Source organism: Bombus huntii, chromosome 15 (assembly GCF_024542735.1).
Source record: "Bombus huntii isolate Logan2020A chromosome 15, iyBomHunt1.1, whole genome shotgun sequence".
Lineage (NCBI taxonomy): Eukaryota > Metazoa > Arthropoda > Insecta > Hymenoptera > Apidae > Bombus > Bombus huntii.
The window spans coordinates 8,685,962-8,710,696 of record NC_066252.1 but is presented as its reverse complement, the minus strand read 5'-3'; the positions used below and the strand labels follow the sequence as shown (position 1 = coordinate 8,710,696).

Genomic DNA, 24,735 nt, shown 5'->3' with positions numbered 1-24,735 from the left:
AAGAAGAAAGTGGAAAGAAAGAGTATCGGAATCGCCGGTGACCAAGTGTCAGCCTCAAAAGCTTGTCGAGGCAAGTTCCGCGCTCTCGTTCGAGCTTCGAAACTCGGCAAGTCCTTCCACATTCCGTAGTCCGTGGTTGTTAACAGAAAGAAGGAAGCAAGGTTTAAGTTTAAGCTGCCTGCAGCAAGCGCCGAAGGCACAAGCTATTCTCGATGCAACGCGAGCGTCGCAGATTGCATTCGCCGCGAGCGGAACGCGGCGTGGCGCGGTGGCGAGTTTTGTGTCAAGGCACTTGAGCGAATTCCCGACATTTTCCATTTCCGCTGAAAGGCTCGTAAACAGAGAAAGGAGCTGTACGAGCCTGCAGGCCGAGTATCTGGTTATCCAAGCGTGAAATAATGTATAAAGCGCGGATGAATAATGACCCGGTTGCGATCCATTGCGGCTACACCGTTGAACGCAACTTGCCGCGTCGCTTGTCGCTTCCTCGCCGTCTGGCTCGTGTAGCCTGCCGTTCTCCAACGTAATCCAATTTTCGTAACATTCGAACAACTCTGTCTCGTTCTTTTAATTTTTAATTCCCAACCGAACGAGTATCGACGACAGTTCCGAGCAACTTGTATACAGAATACACCGATTTTTCCAAGAAAACAGAAGATCGGGTTGTCGAATAGTTATCGACGATTCCCAGCGATTTCGATACTCTTGAAGCGCGCCGTCGGGATTATTTTGAACAATTTTTTTCTATACGTATAACAGGTAGTTGATTCTGGTTTGCAACATGCGCGAAAATATATTTGGTATCACGTACGCCGCGTGAAGCAGTCGGTGTGTTACTTGCTCGGTGTGAATCTTAACGAGGTTTTACAAAACATACAACGAAAATAGTCATAAAAATTCCGGTCACTGAATACTGCAAATAGAAAGGAGTAGGCAGGTTGGGCTATTTAAGCGATGCAGGCGATTGAATAAAAAAATAATTTTTATTCGAACGAAAGTCAATTCACGATGACAAATGTAATAGGGAAAATCTTTTGTCATTGATAATGATTAACAGTAATCAAAATAAAATTAAAGTAATAAAAAAAACCATCGATAATGGTTATCGGTAAGAAATACAAATTTTGATCATTTATATCGGTTAATAGTAACCAAAATGAAATTTTCACCATCGATAATGGTTGTTCGTAACCAAAATAAAGTTCCCATTATCGATAATGAATACCGATAATCAGAAAAATTTTAATCATGCAGAATATGGTTAATCGTAACGAACATTTTTTAATGAAAGATATTAACTATCACGCCATAACTTAAGCATCTATCCGGAGATAGTTATAACGTTTGGTTGTAACGTAAAGAAAAATATTGAGTTTGACCAAACTTGATTATGTCACGTTGCGGATGGTGGCCCCGGCAACATGTTGCAAGGTCATCGAAATTCTTCTAAAAAAAGATAATCAGGATTTGTTTAATTATACAGCTCGTACCGATAACGTAATTAATATAATATACAGGGAATCGCGCCCATCAATTTTATCATTACGTTTTATCAACCCGAGCGATCGTTCGCGAAACACACGCGCGTTCTACGATTCGAGACACGCAAGAGCTTGGATCCGATTTCGATACATGGAAACGAAGCAAGATATACCACGCGTTAATTAGGCACCACTTCTGGGTTACGGGTATAATATGCTGCCCGCAGTATTGCAGATCTGTCACGTCCAGCTACGTTAATGAGTCATTAACCTGACGACGACCCACTTCGTTGCGGCAAAATGAAACGCAGATGTTAGGGGGGGAAAAAAAGAGATAATTTCGCTAAACGATAAAAGGTAGGCTTTGAATTCATTAACTATACGTAATGTAACGATACTTCAATTTTTATTCTTTTTAACGGACAAAGGATTTCATTCGTTCTGCTCCACTTTTGACTGTAATGCGACGAAATATCGGTCGATATGTCGTCGTGTCGAAGCAACGTGACCGTCCAATTTGACTCGACCTTCGACTTTTTGCTTTTAACTTGCGTTCACAACGCGGTAAATAATTTTCAACGCGGCAACTACAAGTGGAATTAACGAACCGGCTACCACTTTACCATTGACATCTATATGTAACAGTATACGCATCGTACGAAGCAAACGTTGGAATTTTTCACTTTATATAAATATTCGATCATTCCGCTGGTAACTGTCCTACAAAAGCAATTTATTCCGCCTTTCGCTGTTTTTTCCTCGAAATTTCGATACATGGAAGAATAGCGAAGAGAATACAATGGCAGAAATAAAAACGAAAGCATGAGAAAAGAAAAGTTTTCGACCGAACGCTTTTTTATATTCGATACGACGTACGCACCGTCGCACACCGTACGAGACTATCGTACTTTCCTCGAAAACAAACTTTCGCCAAACTGGAGTATATCGTGGACCGGAATTCGAATCACGCGTTATCGTGAAAATATCATGCGAGTCCTTTTCTTTCGACATAATCGAAAGCTTCTCCGTAACAAGCATGCGTTAGGAGAAAACGCAACGGCTCGCGGAGGAATATTAACGAAGAACCGGTTGATGCATCGTCGAGGTGCATCTCCTTTAAACAAAATTTCATTTATGCATCTCTCCTACGCGCCACAATGCTCGAGCCTGAAATAGGTCGAAAGCTTGAAGCAGCAGGAGGGCGGCTTGCAATTTCATTTCACGGAAACGCAAAAAACAATGTTCCTCTTTAGAAAGCGGGCTAATTGAAAGGTTAACCGCAAAAATTAGGTACCCTACCTGTTTCAATTTTTCTGCCGTATAAAATAATGTTTTTAGAGATGTTTTCAGCCGGCAACGCGTCGAATACAGAGGGCATTCCGAGCCGCCGTTCCGTTTAAATAAGAAACTTCGAGACATACACCTTTGCAACAACGACGATGCGTAATACGTGCGTGAGACAAATAACGTAACCAACAAATACGTTGTGGCCACGAAATTCATTAAATCGTGATAATCGTAGTAATGGAAGCGCGTGTACTTTTGAACTGGCAAATGGTGGCAATCACTTTTGTAGGAACCTGTAGCTCCAGAAGGATAAGTAAACTTAGTATACAGCGTATGTAAACGTAGTATATAGGAATAGCAGGTAAACTAGTTATTTCGTACGTACGTTAGTTCAAATGTACGTTTATCTCTATCAGAGGTGCTATAAACTATAAATACTAAATATACGTCTCCTTCTACCACTAGAAACAGAATTAGTAGTTTCAACGCCGTTTTCGTAAGCGAGAAATTGTTGCCAGTGCTGCGCGCGTAGCTTAGCATAGAGCAACATCGTATACGCAACATCGTACTGCTCTCTGTATGTCGGTATACGCGTGTTCGTCTGAGAAATGTCTCGAAAAAGGATATCCGCTGTAACGTAACAGGAGCTTGAAACGAGCAGGACCTTAGAAAGATAGAAAGAGCTCTGTTGATTTCGTAACCGAAGCTATATTTTATATAGAGAAGATGAAAATGCTGTTCGAGCACCTTTACGAGGTGATTGAAACTCTACGTTCGTACACGTTTCTTTTTGCGGTACAAGCTGATATTGTCTCGCGAAATAGCCGTTTCTTTCGGGCTTTCATTGCTATTTCTCAAGATCCTGTGAGAAATCTAGGAAAGGATAAACTTATCCATAAAGTTTTCAACTTTATTCCGAGATGACTGTAGTGTGAACTGCACTCCTTTGTATTCTCTAGAGGAGGCAGTAGCTTATTTACATTATGTATTTTATCAGCTAGAATATCGAATGATCGTACACGCAAAAAGCAGGCGATATTATATAAACTCGTTGTTATTGTATATTAAATCCACATAGGACGTCGAACTAAATTTATAATAATAATATGCTTCCGCCATTGCCGAATATTACCATACGCGATATTTGCCACGGACGGGAGTCATCGCGTACCTTAAATTTAAACAGAATCGCTGATAAAAAGAGTATTTGAAATTCCTATCATCGCGTCCATCCAGTTCCGAATGTTCACGTATCCTTGCACGAGCATATCGTATATCGTATTTAAATAACAAATTCAATATGTATTATACAAGGTTTACCGCGTGTCTCTCTTTTCAAAGTCGTTCGAGGATATCGTCTTTACGACGCCTACGCAATTGATCTGAGAACATCAGGCGGTCAACGTACCAGAATTTATTTTTCCTATTTATTTTTCCAAGGTTTTAAGAGTTTCACGACACCGTACTATGTATCCTAGGTTGTCCGAAAAGTTTCTTTCGTTTTAAAAGGAAATAATAATATATGCGTGACATTTTTAGTTCCATGTCGTTTTATTGAATTACGTATAATCTATTCTGTGGCAATAGAACAACATGAATATATAATTCAATGAAATGATATAGAACTAAAAATACCGCGCATATATTAATATTTCCTGATAAAACGAAAGAAACTTTTCGGGCAACCTAGCAAATAGCAGATTATCGAAAGCGAAATAACTTCACGACCTGGTTGCCGTGTCGTCTATTACAGACGTCTAACGTGCGATGCAATATCGCGTTTAAAATCTAAGTTCATATTTTAATATGTCATATCAGGTATAATTATCTACCTTATTCCTCTATTATCCGTGTCGTGGTACATCGATAGGACGAACGTATAATTAATATCGCATAAACTAATAACGATGGCAAGATGGTCGAACGAATGCGAATTCATAGCGAGCAGTTTCGTAAGAGGAGCACGAGTGGCGCAGACTAGAACGACATGCGATAGATCAAGCGGTGACCTAGTACACAGTACACGGCTGCTTCCGGACGAACGAGCAACCGCACTAGAGTTTCGCTATACGTGGGATCTGAAAGTAACCCTTCCCGTTTTCCGGCTTGGTAGGACAGCTTGCCCAGCCACGAGGTACCCATTATTGCCCGCTCGACGACGCCCGCGCGACCACGCGCGATTTATCGCCACGTGTGTTTTATTGGTTTCCCCTGCTACCATCGACGTCCACTGGGTTTCCGGCAACCGTGGTTAAACGCCTGAAGGCTCGAAACGTAAGCCCGCACCATTCCTGCCATTTTTTCTTTTTTCTCCTTTTTTCTCGCTAATTATGCCATCGCGCAGCTTTGTCTCGCCACTGTCTTTGTACGAAAGTGGAATTTCAATTAGACGATAAACGAAAGGTCTACCACCCTATCGATGGTGTTTCAAGCGTACGAATGGTACGAATAACCGACTAGAATTGCGGAGCATGGAGTTGGCTTGCAAGACCAAGTTAGCTGCTAGCTACTACCTGCTTCAAATACGACCTGGCATCTACGACTACATGCATGGCGTAGCTACGTACTACTTGCCCTGTTTGGGATTCTCGCCTTCCGATTAGACCAGGATAAGTTCTTCTGCTCTGCAATTTCAGGTAATATCCTTTAGTTTCTAGCAAATTCTTGGGAGAATTATCTTTGACATGGTATACGTATATTATATCGGTAACGAACAATCGCGTTACGTCGTCCATTGCTCTCCAGTTTTTCTTGTCTTAAACGAACAAATTTCTACGCGCTACGTAATTCTATTATACACATAGAATACGTAAATAGTATAATATATCGATATATCGTTATAGGACTCGTACCGTATTGATTCCATCGAAAGATCGGATTTTCCGATTCGATTATTTTCCACGTTAAAAGTAAGTGTCTATGCGTAGAAAAACAGATATACCGGATTCATTGCCTTTGTGGCGCACCGCTATAGCGATAAACTTGTTGATGCGTACGTACCCCTAAACAGGAGAGATTACGCGCCAGGAATATTAATTTTACAAGTTGTAACACCGTTCTCTGTTGGTTGTAGACCGTAGACTACAAACTGTAGACTGTGGAGAATAACACAATGCCGACAATTCTATCAGCTCCTCTCACGAGCCTCGAAACATTAAAACGATCCATTGTATACTTGTCAAGAGACGACTCCTATTATTTTACTATATTTATTTATTAATCATAACTTTATTATATCAATGGTTAACTAAGTGTGTTTTCGTATTAAGGAGAGGCGGGATATTTACGTTGCGACTTATCGTCGTAAAATAGGTCTCCATACGTGTTTTAATTCTATTATGAAGAATAGAAAGGGTTTAAATTTAGATCGTTCAACGTACCACGGATGGACACGTCAAAGTCAATATCAAACAAGCTACTTTTATTTTTAGACGCTTCTCTGCGTTTATTTGACGATTGTTCGAGCTCTTCTTACCGTGTTGTGCAAGTACGAGCGAGAAGAGAGAGAGAGGGAACATTATCAAAGGAGTATATTTACGATTTTAACGTCTGTTCACGTTAATTACACATTTGCATGCTCGTTTCCATATCTACTGTTCCTAGATAAATAACACACTGTACACATTCATCATACGTCGTCGCAGAATTTATCACACGTTTTCATTAATTATTCAACCACAAAAGTTCTTCCCGGACATATTCGTACTGTTCTTATCTTAATTACACGCTGCAAGATTTATAGCGGCGAAGGAAAACGGATTTAGTATGCGTAGATCGCGACAAAGATAGACATCGAGGGCCTCGGTTGGTTAACTGATAACAAGCGAGTTTGCCCGGAAAGCGAAGGATCTTTGGTTCTGTCGGCTCGCGACCCACTTAACTAGAGAGGTTGATTCTTTTTCGAGATATCTGACAATACGGTTGCGTTTATCACCACCTTGTAGCATTTAATCTGGCGCATTCATTTGCACCTATAATATCTCTGTAAAACTATCGTGTGGTAAAACACGTCTGTGAAACACCATGATATCGTTACACCTTCGTCGACCTGCCACATACAACGAACGCAATCGATTCAATTATTCGGGTTATCTCGAAGCAAATGGACCGATCACGCGACCAATAGAACTACGTTATTATTGGCTGACAAATTTACAATCGAGATCACGGTAATAATAGATGTTTGCTACAACTTCGACTAACTCGTTGTCTATATTCTCTGGACAAATTTTTTACAATCGAAACATAAATCAACCGTCTTTATTTAAAAAGTGAAATACACGCTCGTGTTTCAGTCTCAGAAAATGAGAAATATCCTTGTATCGGATATAACGCACGCGTAAATCATATTGGGTTGGTGACTAAGTGATTGCGGATTTTGTCAATACCACCTAATGACAAAATCCGCAATCGCTTTAGTTGCCAATCCAATACATGATTAAATACGTTTACGTTCATATAATGGGTAACCGTGATAGTCATTGCGTCGCAAGTTCTCTTATACATATGTAGTATACGACATTAGAAAAAATTAGAAAAGAAGAAATCGAAAGAAGCGACACGATTCCGCCGAATGTAAGTATCTGCTTGTCGCGTTTTCCAAATATCGCGATTTCGTTAAACTCTGTATTCGTCGAGTCCTTACCGTGGAAAGTTGTACGTACAGAGATCGACGTTTTTCGAAATTTTAACGACAAAGAGATAATCGCGTAATACTCGTTCGACGATATAATAATACCGTGTAAAATAGTTTTGTGACCGAGAGAATAAGCAACTCGTGAACAAGGTTTGATATTTCTACGCGGTAATTTACACGTGCCGTAGTATACTGCAAGGAGCAAGCATACGGTATACACACAGTGCACCTGCTGTATGTTCACCATATGAGCCATTAGGCAATGAACGTGGGCGGTATACGCGTTCTATATGTCGTATTATCGCGCGTATATCGAGCCTGCCAATAACAGCTGCTTATATATGGCCTATCCTTTCGTAACACGGTCGAGCTGTACTTCGGGCAACTTACTGCCGATGATGCGATCCCAAAAATTCCGATGTCACGACGCAACGATCCCCAAAGGGATGCTTCATTAAGAACGAATAAAAAAACGAGCGAGAAAGAGCTGCGCATAATTGGAAAACGAGGCGAATGTGAACGTCGTATTTCAGCATACACAGACCGTAAATTGATTTTCGTTCGGTGAAATTGACTCGCGTGTGGCTTAATTACGCGTTATCCTTTCGTTGTCGTAATCGTAGAAAATAGTAGGATGTAATCGTATTTTCCTGAACTTTCCGCGTTATATATTTCGCTATTTCTTACCGTCGTGCGATAACGTTAGTTCGCCTTCTTTTCCTTTTTTCTTTTCTTTTTTTTTCTGAAAGAACCTGACAGTATCGTTGCTGGTTAATAAACCGTAATAATCCTTACGAGTTACGACGAGTTAGTAAACCAGTCGCGACACTGTCGCGTTTTTCCGAAGAAAAAGACGTTGCGACGTTATTGCACGACGGGCGAAACAAATAGCGAAATATGTAACGCGAGAAGATCAAGAGAATACGATTACCACCTACTATTTTCTACGATCACGGCAATGAAAAGATAAAGCGTAATTAGGTCGAACGCAAGCCAATTTCACCGAGGGAAAACAAACTTTTGGCCTGGGAATCCTGAAATACGACGATTACATTCGCTTTGCCTTCCAATTATGCGCAGCTCTCTCTGTCTCTCTCAAGACTAATCGAAACGAATCTGGAATGCAGGACGCGACGTTTCGCAGTGCTCAGCACTGTCAGCGGCGGCTGACATTCTGGGATGAAGAGCGCGCGCGGGTAAGTTTGCTCGCTGGAAGGACACAAAAGCACATAGGCCTTAATTGACCGATGTGTACGAGAGACAAATAGTATCGGTTCGTAAGCGGGGCGCGGCACACAACGAAGACAGCTCGTGTAATCATCCCGTGTTCACCGTGTCTGTCTGCTCGCATTACCAATCCCTTATTTCCTACAAACTGTAACAGTACGCGATTCAAGGAACAGAAGCATAGACGAATAGATGCATAGATAGACGAGTCAATACTCCGAGCTATGCATCAGCTTGACATTACACGCCGAGTGTCACACTTGACATAGATCGTACATTACACGATTCCGTTGCCACGTATAATATTATGTTGAAACGCGTACGCGTCGAAACAAAGAGAACACAAATACTTGGAACGACGTGCTTCCGCTATTTTTGTATGTTCTTGTAATCGAATATTATCGTAGCGTACCGCGGAACTAATACGTCGATAGATAAGACATCCTTCAGTTAGTTGGAGGATCGTCAGCAGAACTGGCTGCTATCCGATTGAATTGGTCCGATCTGCGTCAGGAGGCTCAATGGTCGATGCTGTCCCGGTACATTGTCCACGTGTTTCGACTAAAGCAGCTAAGTAATTATGGTGAAACATGATCTGTCCATAATTCAATCGCATGCCATGTGGGCGACGGTATGACGGTCTTGCGTTTCCAGCTAACGCAAAAACTGTCGATCGAAGTAACGATTTAATTTATGCGAGAACACTCGGTCGAAACTCTCGTCTTTACGGTACGCGTTCTTTTTTTAATTTCACTTTGCAAGTTTGACTGCGTATACAGTCACGAAGCGCGTTGCGCGTGTATATTAAAACCTCAAGAGCCTTTAAAATTGAGAATCTTCTGATTATCTATAGATCGTTTGAACAGAGAGAATTTTAACGGAACAAAGTACGTTGTACGTTTCTTTGCGTGGAACTACGTACCTACGTAACAGTTACGTTCGTACACGGCATGGAGAAACGAACGTACGTTCGAATTAATTCTGATATTTCTTTCATTACGAAAAGAAGATATATTCTCCTTGTAGACGATATTACGCACACGCGAGTATTTACAAAGGCAGATTAAAATAATGAATTCTATGATAAATTGAATAATTCGACGAAATAGCCAGCCATTGGTACGATCAATTGTATCTGGTATTAATGAAATGTGCAGTTAAAACGTATCCGTTCTATTTGATGAGAAACATCGTCCCCGAAGCTGGCTCTCATTGTCAATTATTGCAAAATCTTCCTCGCATCTAAAAAGATATTACGGTACAAGCTCAAACAATGGAAACTCATAAGCGATGCTGACAATGAGAACGATAGCGTGACGGAGGTCCGATAACCAATATTTTATGCATCGATCCACGGTCAGACACTGAACGAACGTCGATAAATAATAATGGCTATTCTCGTGCTATCCATAAATCCTGATACTTTAAATTACGTGTAGATACCAGTGCATCATGCATTATACGCGTGCTCGTGTATAATACTGACTTTCATAGGAAGCTTCAGCTGCTGCCTCTATATACAATTAACGCGTATTATGCAACTTCTGTATAAAACGACTTTGTAAAGCGACTGAAAGTTTCATGAATTCTTGCATTATAAAGTTTCGCTTATAATCTTACCGATATTGCTACGCAAAATATAAGTAATAAATTGATGAGAATCAGAAATCCGTAAACCTTTGCTCGTCGTGCCACTGTGCATGCACGAAAATATAAATGTACGCTCGGGTTATTTATTAATTTATTAATTTATTTATCTACAGGGGAAACAGCCATTAGTAAAATCCATTAGTTTTCGGTATTAACAAGAGTTACGTAGGATTAAAAAATTCACGAACCTCGAGGAATGATGGACAGCGTTTAAACGAGTTTTTAAATAGACGTCGATCAATCATTGTCATTTATAGGCAATTCCCTTTTTCTTTAACTTTCAAGTTGACATCAGATTTTACTTCGAGCGTATAATCGAGCGTTAACGCGCTGGTCAAAATCTCACGTCGAGAATAAATAAAAACCTATTCCAACTATTATATAAATCTGGCATTACTCGATTTCAAGTTAATGACATAAATAAAATTAAATAAAATTTTTCATCGATCCACCATTTTTGATAACGCAAGCCTCTGCGAGTAGATTATCGTCGAAATGAAAGACACCTTTGAAATATTTCGCTTCGCGTCAAGATATAAATTCTCTCGCCTTCTATCCTTATTTCTTTACCTTCGTACGCGATTTAATTTATTCGAGACAAAATGTTCGCGCTTCGTTCGTTTCGATGTTATTGGCAATTAATAATTCATCCTAAAGGACCAGGGAAATCGCTATGTACACACGATACGTACATGCATAGGTAAGTAGCTTGCCAGAGATTCAAGTCGTTCCAAGTCAAATGTTCTTCCGTAGAACCGTTTCAGATATCGCGTAGGCTAAATCGTGCGATCTCGTTGAAAGTGGTAGAGTTAATAACGAGATGTTATCGCGGCAGTAAATTAACGTCTATTACCATTCTCTTGATATATTCGATCTGGAAGCAAGTAACAAATGGAAGTTGGATTTGCGTGTCACAAATTCGAAATCATATAACTTTCGGTACCAAGCAATGTCTAAATTATCAAGGAAAAGTAGCTTAAAGCAGAAACTTTATATATGGTAGAAATTTATCGTAATCGCCTTGTACTGGTAAGAACTGTAATTGAAAGCTTCGTAGCGGCGATGAAGTAATTTAGTTTCTAACATTAGACCGGCGATTGAGAGAAACATTTAAACTCTTCGAAATTGCAGTCTAAAACGTTTACAATTCAGTTCGTTGAAAATGGATAGATAGTTTAAAGCTCTAAAACATTTCGCATTATCTACGGCTCGATTCCTCTTAAGGATCGCAGAACGAAAGGAAACAACGGATAGGATTTTGATACGCGGTAACAAACTTTATCTTATAGATACAATGTCCCGCTTCGCCTAAACAATTTCACTCGTAAGTATATAAAATGCCGATAAGCGATCTTTCGCAAACGATCGAGCGAAATCGTTGATTGAACGACGCTGTGCTCTTTCGTTTTGGACAACATAGAAAAAGAAAAAGGAAAACAATGAAAGAAGTACACTGGTATAAGCGTACTAAGGGAGGCTGTGAAGTTGACGACAGAAAGCAACCATCGGATAAGGAAAAAAGCAGGAGTTGAAATTCAATTACGTAAATGCAAGGAGACCGAAGAAACGGTTTGTGCGGTTCGGCGCTGATAAATTAGGTTTCACTGTAGAAATCTCGAGGCAGCTGATAAGCCGAGGTATTAAGAGGAAAGATTTTGAAGAAAAATGATGGGGGGGAGGGCGAAGGGGGCGAGAATATCAGGTGAACCGACAAGAAGTTAAATTCAAGTGATCATTGACACGGATGGGTTATGCGAGGAAATTATAGATCGCTGACCGTTGCTCGTTAGATTCACGCAATTCAGCATTGGCTGAACGAACGATCTCGGTTTCCCGTAGAATTCTACCTTTATATTCGATTTGAAGCCGTCTCAGCGAAGCTGGTCCGAAACGAACCTCGTTTAAATAATTCAAGCAATTGCCTGTTCTCTCGGTCTTTATCGCCATCAAACCGTGATTAAATGCTTTAAGGCGTGAACGATGATAACGTAGAATTCGTCCTTGAAATTTCTGTGGAACAGACTGGCAAGAAAAAGTAGGATTACAGGAGACAATTACTTGCTCGGTGGAGATCTATGGTATAACGATAGACGCTGACGAGCCGCGCTCCACTAAATGCAACGGAAACGTTACAATTGAGAAAGAACGACTGGCACTCGTAGTACAAGTCCCATAGAAATCAAGCTGCACGGCAAAAGGAAAATTAATTACCACCGGTTCAAATTGCTTTCATCGGCAAAGATACGAAAATATCCTAACGAGAAAATATTTTAAAAATTGTGTTATATTTCACGTTAGAATACTCCATACTATGCTTGTAATATATTCCGTTTGAACAATATAACTCTACGTTAAATGCAACGAGGAAAACGTTCGTTTAAAATTAACTAAAAGATACATGTACGTATATACGTCGATAAATCTCAGGAACAATATCACGTTCTATTATAAATTCTCGGCTTACTCGTCGGATTCGTAGGGAATCTCGTATCCAAAATGCAACTCATCGTCGAGCCGTGAAAAAATTAGTCGTCGTTTCGAAGAGAATTTGAAAGAGTCTCGTGGTCGAGCTTCTGCGGTTTTTCGTTATACATTACGCGCACGATGCGGCGCAACTCGACGCGACACGACGCGTTTCCTTTCCACTGTTACGTTTATGGTAGATCGTATCGTAGTCGTAGACAAGCAAATTTACCATAGTTATATTCTCGTGTACAAGCGAAATTTATACCGCGTCCAAACACTTTTATTTCGAGTCGACTTCATTCAACGGAAAATGTCTTTTGTTTTTTTATCATCCTCCCGTCTCCGACCAGAAATTCGTGGAAATATCAGAAACTACTAATCTTTTGCGCGCGTTATTCGTTTAAAGAGATTCTTGCAAATGTTCGGTATTTTACGAAACGTCAAAGATAGATTGAGAAGGAAGATTTATCTTTGGGTAAATGTCAGAACAACGACTTCAACGTTGAGTCTACTCTTCTTATACGAATCGTTTGTATCTGTCGTAGCCATACGATACTATCGATAGATAGGTAATAAAGCACATCGTGTTCGTTGTAACATTTTCCATTACTTGGACAGTTGGTTCGTGGTTTCGCTTGCATCTCTACGGGTTTTATACGTAAACCGGAATTTTAACAGAGCTCGTTGCCTCTTAAGAACATTCGGAATTTATGGCGAAAAAAAGTTGTAGGTTCAGAGACTTGTACATCGTACTAGGTATATCAGCGCTATTACGAGTGCAATTTCTACTGAAAATACCTGAAATCGTGAAACTTTTGTAATTACCAGCACTTTCGTACGGCGACACAATTGAAAATGTTACTGGTTCACGAACTTCACGATACCGGCAGAGAATTTAAAGTTTAAAAAACACGAGAACCAAGCTCTAAAGTCGTTTGAAGAATGAAAAGGATAAGAAATACGAACAGCGTTATAAAGCAAATTTGTAATTTCTTTCTTGCAGCGCTCGCAACAGCGCGATGGAAGAACAGCATCGAAATATGCTAATCGTACGCTCAGAAATACCGATAACACGAAAAATTCTATTTATCTAGAAATTATTTTTCTCCTCGTCCAACCATCCAATCTCTCGCATCGGGTCGAGTGATCTTTCGAAATGTCTACGTCTCTTGGTAAACAGTTTCAGCTTTCCTCGAGGAAACTTCCATCTCCTTTTCCTCCATTATCTTTCTTTTTCTGTTTTTTTAGTTACCGCCTCTCCCTCTCTCTCTGTTACTAGCTTTTCCTCTTTCTTACAATTAGTCGCTGTATCATTCTTATTTCTTATTTCTCCGATTGCAAGAGAGGAAACGAGCTAATCGCTCATTCTCTCTCTTTCTCCTCGTCAAGAGATTTCTTAAACAACCTGACTCCACCTTACAAGCCAACGAGAAGCCTCTCTCTTCTTAGATAGTCTTTCCTTCCTCGTTCATTCGCAGACCTCGCTCTACGTCGTTCTCTCAGCCGACGTAGCTGGATACGGGTTAACTATCATAGCTGAGATATTTGTTTGGGAGGAAGAATAGGAAAGCTGGGTAACACGAGGCACAGACCATTAGAACTGAGCTCTGTTAGTGGCATAGGGCGTATCAAGGTGCATTCAAGCTACGCTGGAAAATGTAGTCGCCATTAACAGTGATACTTTCGCCAAGATGCTGGGCGGTCCAGATGTTTACCTACCGACTTCCAAGCAACAGAGCAACTAAAAATAAGTTTAGCTTGCTCGCTAACGCAAACCACTACCGCGTCCGTAGAAACTGCTTTTCTTCTCTGCTTTACAATGATCGTTACGTTTATGTCATTAGCGCTCATTTGTATACGTTTTTAAGTAAGTAAGCAAAGCTTGAATGCGTGGGTATTTGTAGAGATTTGAGAAAAAAAACGAATCGTTGACAGACTTTAAAAGGGCCTCTGTGGAAATTTCCAACACGATCGTACGCCAAACATTCTTGCGTATCCTCGTTTGAAATAACGCCGCTTCGAAAACGCCCATCATACACGAATTTCATAATAATAGTAATCATTTCGTTGGAAAAACGTAAATATATATAATTATATTTTATCATAGTACATTCGCGATCATAGTTAGAAGGATTTTCATCCTCTTTAGGAACACGAACATTTCATCGTTGTAGGATAATTTAGCTTAGTTAAAATAAGATGCTATTAAACATTATTGCTAGGAAATATTTCAATGGAAAATGAGTTCGCAAAGAACGATGATAACCATAAATTGTTGTTAGCTACGTGAAGTATATATATATATTGTTTTCACTGTCCACTGCATAATGGATCAGTCTATTTAAATAATATTGCGAAACATATGCAGGAAATACAATATTAACACAGCTGCGCACGCAGTGCCACGAAAATTAACCAGTTAACTGCGGAATTTAGTTTTAGAAATCCGTCATGGGGTTAGATCGCGCAGCGCGTAAATAAATACAAGCAACGTCGAGTAAACGCACCGAAATAAAGTTTTTGTTTCGCGTGCATACTCGTCAAACGCGGTTAACCGGTGAAAGAAGATAGCTAAGTTGACTATAGCTAAAAAGAGGAAGACACGGAATCGCGGCAGTGTGTGTATTCACTTGCGACGAGAAGATAGCCAAACTCGAAAGCGATAGAGGAATAGGGAAAAAGCTTTGCGAAGATTTCGTCGAATGGCCTGTCACGAACGACTCTGTTAGGTTATTTCATCGTTTCTCGCCGATACCCTGGTAGGCCTGCGAGGGACGATACGATGTGATTCGGGTCGAACTGAGAAGTATCTTTTCTTAACGGAGAAAAAAGAAACGATATTGAGCCATCAGGGGCGCGTGCGAACTTGCGTAATCCCATCAATTACTATCACCGGAACGTCCAGTCTCTTAGAAAGCAAGAGAAATAACTAAACTGAAACTACTGCTACGTAATTTGCTACCGGCGTTATAAAATAGGAAAATGGAAAAAGAGGAGAGGCGTTCCGTTTGAAAGCAGAAACAGCAACGCAAAAAGTAAAACGGGTAAAGAAAAAGTACAGAGAAGGAAGGGAATTATACAAATAAGTATCGTAAAGCGAGAAAGTTAGAAAAGAAAGTACGTATCTTCACACTTATCGACCTACATATATATATATATACATATAGCGATGCGAAGACCAAAACACGTAAAATACGCACACGCGTACATAAAAATAACAAACAGAACAACGTTCGGTTTGGATTTCATTTTCGTTGGCAGTAGCAGGAAACGCGATACTTCGAACGGTTGGAACGCGACCGGTCGCTTGGTTCTCGTCGCCCTGATATAAGCGAAGATATAAGAGAAAGCGAAGATACTTGAGCTTGACAGTGGCATAAATTAAGTTCTCTTCCGTGCCGTGTCGTACGGTGGGTTAGCGTGTCCCAACGGTTTTATGACTGCAACAGCGAAGCGACGCGACGTCAAGGATATTCTCGGTTATTCTTTGCGCGATGGTCAACGTGGACGCGGGTCAAGTAACATTTCATCTTTTTAACTAAATCTTGGCAATTTTTGCAAGCTCTGTGACTTTCTTAAACTGTGTATTTTATTCCTTTCGATTTGGCTGGCATGTTTACGACTGAATTCGTGTTCTCGTTAATTGCGACAATATACTTACACATATAGACGTTAAGTTATATATGCAGTAACAAAATGCAAATGTATCTTTGCACTTGCGAACAAGATATTATCGCGAATACGCGCATAGTCGGTTTTAAACTATTCGTTCTTTTTCTCTTTCATCTTTCCTCGTACTTGTCGGTAACGAGAAAGACGCTGAGAATTGATAGCGTGAAAATCCCGTATATTTTACCAGCTCCTCTTAAGCTCGTCCGAATCTGTTATTTATAATTTTTCGCTAAGTAGTCGTTAATAATTTACGGCCACTCGGTTTTCTTTGGCCGATCTTTTTTCAGAAATTATTCAACCAGGAGCAATTAAGCAACTTTGTTTGCTGTTATTTAAATTTTCTACTCATTAGCGTGTCACAAAGGCCAGCAATAGAAAATACTTGTTTACGTTTTTCTGATTTCATTCCGTTCTTCGTTACGAACCAATCGTAAAAGTTAATTAAAAATTAATCACAGGCAACATCAATTGTTATTTTATTTTACGTCATATTTTTTCATCTGAAATAAATTTACCGTACGGTTGTTAACCCGATCGATCGCGCACAGGTCGTCACACAAATCTCGGTTCTGACCGTGGTGAACGTTAGCGTATTACGTGTTTGTTTATAAAAAACGTAAAATAAATCTTAAGCACGACCGAAACGTTACATGCTTCTGCCATATGCACGTAATAGCGTACTGAATTTCTCGATACGACGAGATGCTTTTTTAGGAATATCAAGCCGAAACGTTGTACATGTATAGCGTGTGCGAGACATATTTTTAATCGATCTCTTCGAAAACAAATAACGAATAAACATAAAATGCGATATGACATTTCCATGGGAAATCCTTTGCCAGATGCGAAGCGACGGGATTGCGTCGAGACTGTTGCCGCTTCTAACTTTAAAATGCAAATATAAAAATGAAATTTCGCTTCTAATCCCACGTACTAAAGATCGAGTTTAATCCCTGGACACATATATATCTTGGAATGGAATTATTTAAGAGCGGCCGGCCAACGACGATAGCTTTTTTCCGCTACGCGAGTGATCGACGAGTTTCGTAAAATTCATTAAAACGAATTCCCGCTCGACGAAACTGGCTAATGACTAATGACGAACGCACGAGCCACCGTGTTACCTATATACTCATTAGTCGATAAAACTTTCGCAAAGACGAATTGCCCGTGCGCTTGGCCAATTGCGCGCAATTTCCCTCAATGTTCCTACCTTGAATAATGAAACAGTAGCGCGAGCCAGGTAAAAGTGGTCTCTAGTTCTACAGGTCATTACGCGTTACTCTACATGCAACTACGTACAACATGTCCGGTTTAACTGGAAACGATCAAATATATGGAAAAATACGAATGACACGAAAATATGTTTAAGGCGAACGTCGTACGATATCGAGAGGAACCACGCACTGTGTTATTTATCTCTTTGATCTTGCGATATCCTTCAAACGTTCTGTGGCGGCGACAGCGAGATTTTGAAATGGATATCTCCGTTTTTTATTGCATATTCTAGTAGCTGATAATCAGATGTTTTCAAAATAACACGAAGTCGCGCGTTTTGAAGCATCCGGCATCAGGATACGAACTTTCAAATCCGATCGATACAAGCAACTATGTTCGTACCGAAATTTACCGCTCGGAATTGACGAGCTGTTTTGGAAATATTGGAAAACTGTGAGCTTGCGTTCCGACAATGTCATACCAGTAACAGCACTATCAAAAACATCTTTCTGCACGGTGTACATCGAACAACGTTAATGCTGGATTATGTGGAGAACGCAACTTTGTAGCGTTTTAAAAACATCTGAATGTTAGCTACAAGGACACATAATAAAAGATGGAGGTAGCAATTGAAAAATTTTAATGTTACCTCTACAGCAGACCGCAAGGTCATCGCAAGACCAAACAGATAGAAGGAAAAAAATATGCCCGCCTCGATACCATACAACTTTCGTACGAAACATTTTTTCGCATCGTTCGTGTTTTGCCAGATATTTGATCGTTCCGAGTAAAACCGGACATATCGTATATCGGTTTCCAACTACCTTTTACGTTACAAAAAAATTGTACCATTTTTATACTAAACAAGTTGCAGCATTTCTCCGATATTATTAACAGAAGTATACGAAATACGTATTTCTCTGTTTCCCTGTCTCTCGTTCTTTCTCTTCTTAAGATAGGAAAAATGCAGCAAAGAATTCATTCTATCCAGAAATGGAATTTTCTGTAGATACTTGAAAGTTGAGGAACGGTCGATCGGAAGGCAACGTAGAAGAAAGACGCATTTAAACGCATCGTCCAAATCACCGTCAGCTCTCGCCGCGAACCACGATTTACATAGAAACTCAACGTTAAGTCAATTCCCAGGAGCGCGATCCAACGATCGAGTGAAAAAACCTTCGGCGATCTCTTGCTTGAAAGTGACTATAAAAAGAAAGTAAATCTGTCGGATGAAAGAAGCGTCGTAGGTAAATCACGTAGAAAACAGTTTTATCGCGTGCCGAAAACGTTCCAGTTCTCTTAACAGGCAACGAACGATTTATGTTTATCGAATACGCAACAACCACGTAATTCGTCCCACGGTAACTAACACTAAACGGCAAATACGCGTAAAGTACACGTACGCATCTATCCATATAACTCGTATCACTTTTCCCAAAATTTTCGTTCGTTGCGTCGGTTAATCGTACAAGTAGGTGTATTTCGTAAGGTGTATCTGAACTATTGAGTCGAATATTTAGAAAGGAATTCGGTGTAGCCGTTACGAAACTGAAAGATGATTTTATAATAACGGCAAATAGTCGATGCATACATTGGAAAATCAGAATTGCGATGAAAAGAAAATTACTCGTTTACCTTTGATTGCTTATACAAATGTTGGAAAACCTTGCTCAAATGTTTACCGTCCTTTTCGTTTGTAGCGTGTCGAGCACGAATTACCGGCACACGGATGAATACACGTTCGATCGGTTGTACGACTCACCCATCTCTCGCGGGTACTGGTATTCACCGACTGTATGGCCTCCAAATACCGGTATTCATGCATGCATAGCTGCAAGTATTTTGCAGCGAAAGAGCTTTCCGCTCAACTGATCCCTACATACTCCCCTGCCTTCTTTCCATCCCTTTACCTCTACATTCGCTATGATGAAATCTTCGGCGCCGCGAAACCTCTAAAAAGTGAAACGAGACCACCAAATTTTTTTTTCTTCCTTCCAACCGCGCCAGATTCCGAGAAATGCACCTGCTACCCGCGGTTCAATCTTATCCGATCTTACGAGCTACGCTTCCTTCTCGCGGCGATATCGCTCTATAAATACCTTTTTTCTCACCGTAGCTGAATGTTAACCATGTCACGGATAAATGCATGCATATATAATACAAATGACGGCTTGGAAATTTTTCCAGTGGCAAGCAAACGTTTCCTCTTCGCCAGACACTCCTCCACTGTGCCAATTTTAAGCGTAATACGCGTGTGCTTCTTTTCGTGCCCTATACATTGACATTAAAGAAAACTGTCCAATGTTTACGTATTATCTCTTTCCATTTCGATCGATCTCTCAACCGATACCGTTTTATTCGTCGTGCCGCTAATAGAATTCATGGAACGTGTACACACACACACACGCACACTTTTAATGCACTATCTTAGAAATACACGCGTTTGAAAATTCTCCACGAGTATTTCTTTATGATAACAACCTTGTAAACGTTAGTTCACGTTCGTGTATTAATTATTCGATTTGTATAGTAAAAATGGTATCTTTTTCTGTTAATATCGAACGTTTCAAGGAAGTTTCCTAATGTCACGTGGTTTACGTAAGGCGTTGGCATTCTCTAAACTTTAAACAATATATCGTGTTTGACAGCTACATATTTCATGGGAAAGGAGATTACCGTTTGCGTCTGAATGCTTGAAAAACTCTCTTGTTGAAATCTCTATGCTACAGTTGAAATCTCTATGCCACAGTTGCAAGTAAAACTCGCTCCATTGTTACACGATGAATCCACGTCGATCAGATCGTTTTAAAGCGAAATATTCAAAAGCGTTAATAAAAAGATCGTAACCTATCGCTTCTGCGATCGAAAGTGCTGACAAATTTTAAGGATTATACTAGCGTGATTTATAGAAAAATTATACTCTCGTTCCAGAGACTTCTTTCTTCTTCGGTATTAGTCTTCCAGTCAATCTAAGAGGACACCGAACTCACATTTGAATTTTAAGCGTTTCTCCAAAGAATCGGAAGCTCGCTCCACAACGACCTCGTTCGTATTAAGGCCAAAAGTTCAAAGATCATCTTTCAATCGTCTCCTTCCAAATACAATTTCCCTATTCTACGTTAATCTCTACCTTAACGCGACTACGCTAATACTAAAATGCGAATCGTATCATCAAAGATAGAAACGACAAGAAGAACGCTTCGAAGATGTATTTTACCTAATTTTTGACAAGATATTTATGATTTATATAACAGTTAAATTCTGCTCCACGTGGAAGAAATATCGCTACTCTAACAGACGAGCAATTAGCTTTCCTGTCAAAGGTCGGTATCTTCTGAAATATATGTGGGGATAGTGTGACGTCAGGGAAGGACGTGACGTGAGGGGTAATTGTTTATAAACGTTGTCAAGATATGTTAATGTTGTCAAGGAGTGTTGTGAGCGTTACCAAGGTATGTTAAGGGAAAAATGAGCATAGAAAATGCTGTCAGAGTTGAATTTATCGTGGTCGTGTGGAGTACGTTGTGTTGTTGTGTCGTAGAATTAGTGAGAAAACTAATACGCGAAACGCGGTATATCGCTATATTATTTCAATAACAGAAAGTCTCGTTTTATTCTATCCATTTATATTAAATCCGAGCGTAGATCGTATTACATATTTGAAGTATTCTGTACGATATAACGCATAATTTAACATTGAATTTTCTTTTAAAACGAGACCGTGAGACGTTCTCGCCGCTACGGAGTTTTATCTCTGTTCCGTTTTAAATTGCGACATACATTTTTCTGAAACAGAGAAAGGAATAAAGAGGGGAAAACCGACTCGTCTTGCTATCGTTTAACAAAGGCCACGCATTATCAAAGGTTCCTAGGGATGCGGAATTGATCGCTCGTTAGAGAAGCTGTGGTAAGCTGAAATAGCATTTCTACGGTCTGTGATGCGGCAGGTGTTGACGAACAAAAGTGAACGAAGGGATTTTTCCCCTTATTAACACATAGTCTACCGTTCTGTAACTGAATAGTTGCATAATATGCATATACATGCATACGTATATAGCAGAGCCGCGAACAGAACGTTTAAAATCATTCTCTTTTTTCCAACTTGAACAAACGCAGATCGGGAACAATGCACTGTACGCGTGTTTTCCCACCTCGTTAAATTTCAATTGGTTTTCCGAGTGATCAAAAAATTGATCGATAGCTCTCCCGAACTCCTTGCGACAAACACGACCTCCGAATTAATCGTTTCTCGAGTACGCGCTGCTTATTAAAATTAGTGCGACTTTCGATCTTACTTTCAGACAAGCCTGTAGTGCAGTTACCTTGTACATTCGTCGTTAGACACCAATATGGTCTATAGACGTACCATATCCACGACGATTCAGTTCGTAATGTTAGAATTCAAATTTATCGATGGATTATCCGACTTGATGACGTATTTTTAGTAATCATAGTATGTATATGTTATCTTCCGAGCAATAAATCGGTATTTCTTACTAATCACAATAGTTGAAGTTTGTTTGTAAATATTGGTTCATCGCGGAGAGGACAGAGGATTTTTACGAATTTTCCGTTTGCACGAACTGACAAGGTATGATCGATGGTGATATATTGTTTTCATTCGCCGGAGGAGATGAAAGGCATATTGACTTTCTTCCAGAAAAATGTCAAAGTGATTTTTTTTTTACATTATACGAACTCGTACATTACGCTTAATGACTTTCAATCTTTCGATTACGTCGTTTATTAATTTTTTATTAACCACGCAGCCATCTTGGATTATCGTACGTATTCGTTAAGTGAAATCTCTACCATAATTCAGGCAAGTGATAATCGAACATGGTTTCTCTAAGGCACGATCCATTGGTTGGATTGATTGTACAGCATAAGCTAAATCCCTTAAGACTCATTGTCAGAGTATGCCTGTCATTGCATGCGTCATTGATCACCCTCTCTACTTTAGCAGGGTTCTAGCAATCTTCTATATTCTACGGTGTTAATTCAGGCTCGATCGTAACGCCCTCTCTGTCACGAGAATAATGTTGTGTAACGAGTCTTTTAATCATGCAAATACTTTCCGATCCAATCATTTCAGTTAAAGTCAAATGGTCGCGATGGATCCGATAGATGAAAGAGAACTCGTTCGGGTTTCATAAACGAGTGAATCTTTATACATTATTGTAGATGTAACGACCTCGTTGCAACTCGATTCCGAGTCACCTATCTGTAAAGATGATTTCATAACGCATTAGACGTAACATGTCTATTCATCGTCGAATGTCTGCCATTCAATGGCGCCGATCAATTTCCAGGAACCGTCAAAGTCGTCGTTCACTCATATTTCTATTTACTATCCGCGCTATACGTACATACGTATGCGATACACGTATCATGTACATGGAAGAAAAATTAATTTTCCATTGTCGACACGTTATTCTGGACTCCCTTCGAATCATATTACAAATTCGATTATCAAATGAACCGACAAGCAAGATGAAAATGGCGGCCTTTCTTTGGGGTATTAATCGCAAATCGAAAAACAGTAGAAACGATGTACAATTCGAGAAAAACGTCTACGGAAAAATAATAATAAAATACTAAAAGGAAAGAACGAAAGAGCTAAGATTTTTTGAATATCATAACCTCATACGTAACATAATTAATTCACTGTATAGATTATCTGTGTTTCGTTTAATAGACATATTGGTCAGCGGAAATACAATCGTTCGCAAACGCATCGAACATACACGAAGTATATAATCGCTATATGATCAGCTTTAACCGTTATTGATTTCCTTACAAATGAAATTCCTCGCAAAATTCACTAAACGAAGTCGTAGGCAAATTTTTGTGAGAGTCGTTTCGAGAAAATCGCCTGTTTAGAAATTACTGGAAACGACCGTAACGTTTTGCCTCTCGTGATTTGTGAATCTCTTACCGAGAAGGAGGAACAAAGGATAGAACTCTAATAATCTAAAATCATGGAAACTAAAAAAAAAAAAAAACCAAGAAGATTCATTACTCACCGTTGTTGAAGAGGCACGAGACAGGTACAACTTTGGAAATGAAACACAAACAATGACAAGATGCCACCAGCACCACTGATCATCACTCGTTGAATGCATGTCTATCTCGACGGAATCTCACAACACACATTTGCGTAGTACTTTTCAACCTGTTCTTGTTCTACCGGAAAAAATTTCGAACTCGTTCGGGAGAAAACACACGAATGCAAAAAAAGACAAAAGATTCACGAAAGAACGTTGAAATTCGATTCCGTAGCTAACTTCCGATCGATGAAAAATCGATAAACTTGGTGCCAAATGAAATTATTATCGAGAACCAAAACGCGCACGAAAAAGAAACTTTTTTCACTGGTCGATGAAACGTACACGGATAAAGAACATGGCGGTCGTGATCCGTTTACCGGATGACGCGGTGCAGACGATCCTCGATCGATTAGAGGTCGATGGGATTAATTCAGGAATCGGGCACACGAGCCCCTGATCGTCGAGCGAGCATTCGCGCGCAAACACTAAAATTCGGTTGCTCGTTCACGGGTGAAACGCGAGCGTTGCTCGATATTCGCGACGTTTATCGCGACAATGAATAACAGGAGGTTCGATCGGGCAAACTCAAAAGGACGATTTAGTGAGGCAAGATAAAGGCGCGCGCGCGGTACAGTCGCGGAACGTGAGTGCCGCTTCGGATGTCGACTGATCCCGCAGGCTGGTGGAACGCGCACGCCCTCTCTAACGTCGCGCGACTCACCACGACCTCTGGCTCTGGCTTCATCCTCAACTCTGTCGAATAAGTATACTCTGTCACATTAGCTGAAAAATGTTTCTGTAGTTTTTTAATTTCATACTTCTCTGTTTTCCTTTCGATCTGACTCTGATTCGCCTTTTGCCTTGCACTCTGCACAGATAGAACGCTTACAAGCCCGAAATACGATATACAACGTTCGTTGATTTCATCGTCCATTTGTACACGCTTCGAAACGATCGATCGTACGAAGCGATACATCGATCGACATTTTAAACAAGTTTCGAAATCGATTCGATCTTTGGTCACAACTATCGTTCGGGATTCAGGATT

The 24,735-nt window shown here is 40.1% G+C and overlaps 1 protein-coding gene across 1 annotated transcript in view; it reads right to left on the bottom strand.

The window, feature by feature from the left end:
- The window catches only part of LOC126874026 (basement membrane-specific heparan sulfate proteoglycan core protein-like), a 276,871-nt gene extending 252,544 nt beyond the window's left edge, over positions 1-24,327 (bottom strand). Inside the window, exon 1 of the mRNA XM_050635565.1 lies at positions 23,664-24,327. The gene's annotated coding sequence lies outside the window, so the exon portion shown is untranslated. The remainder of the gene's footprint in view (positions 1-23,663) is intronic.
- Between the last annotated feature and the right edge of the window lie 408 nt (positions 24,328-24,735).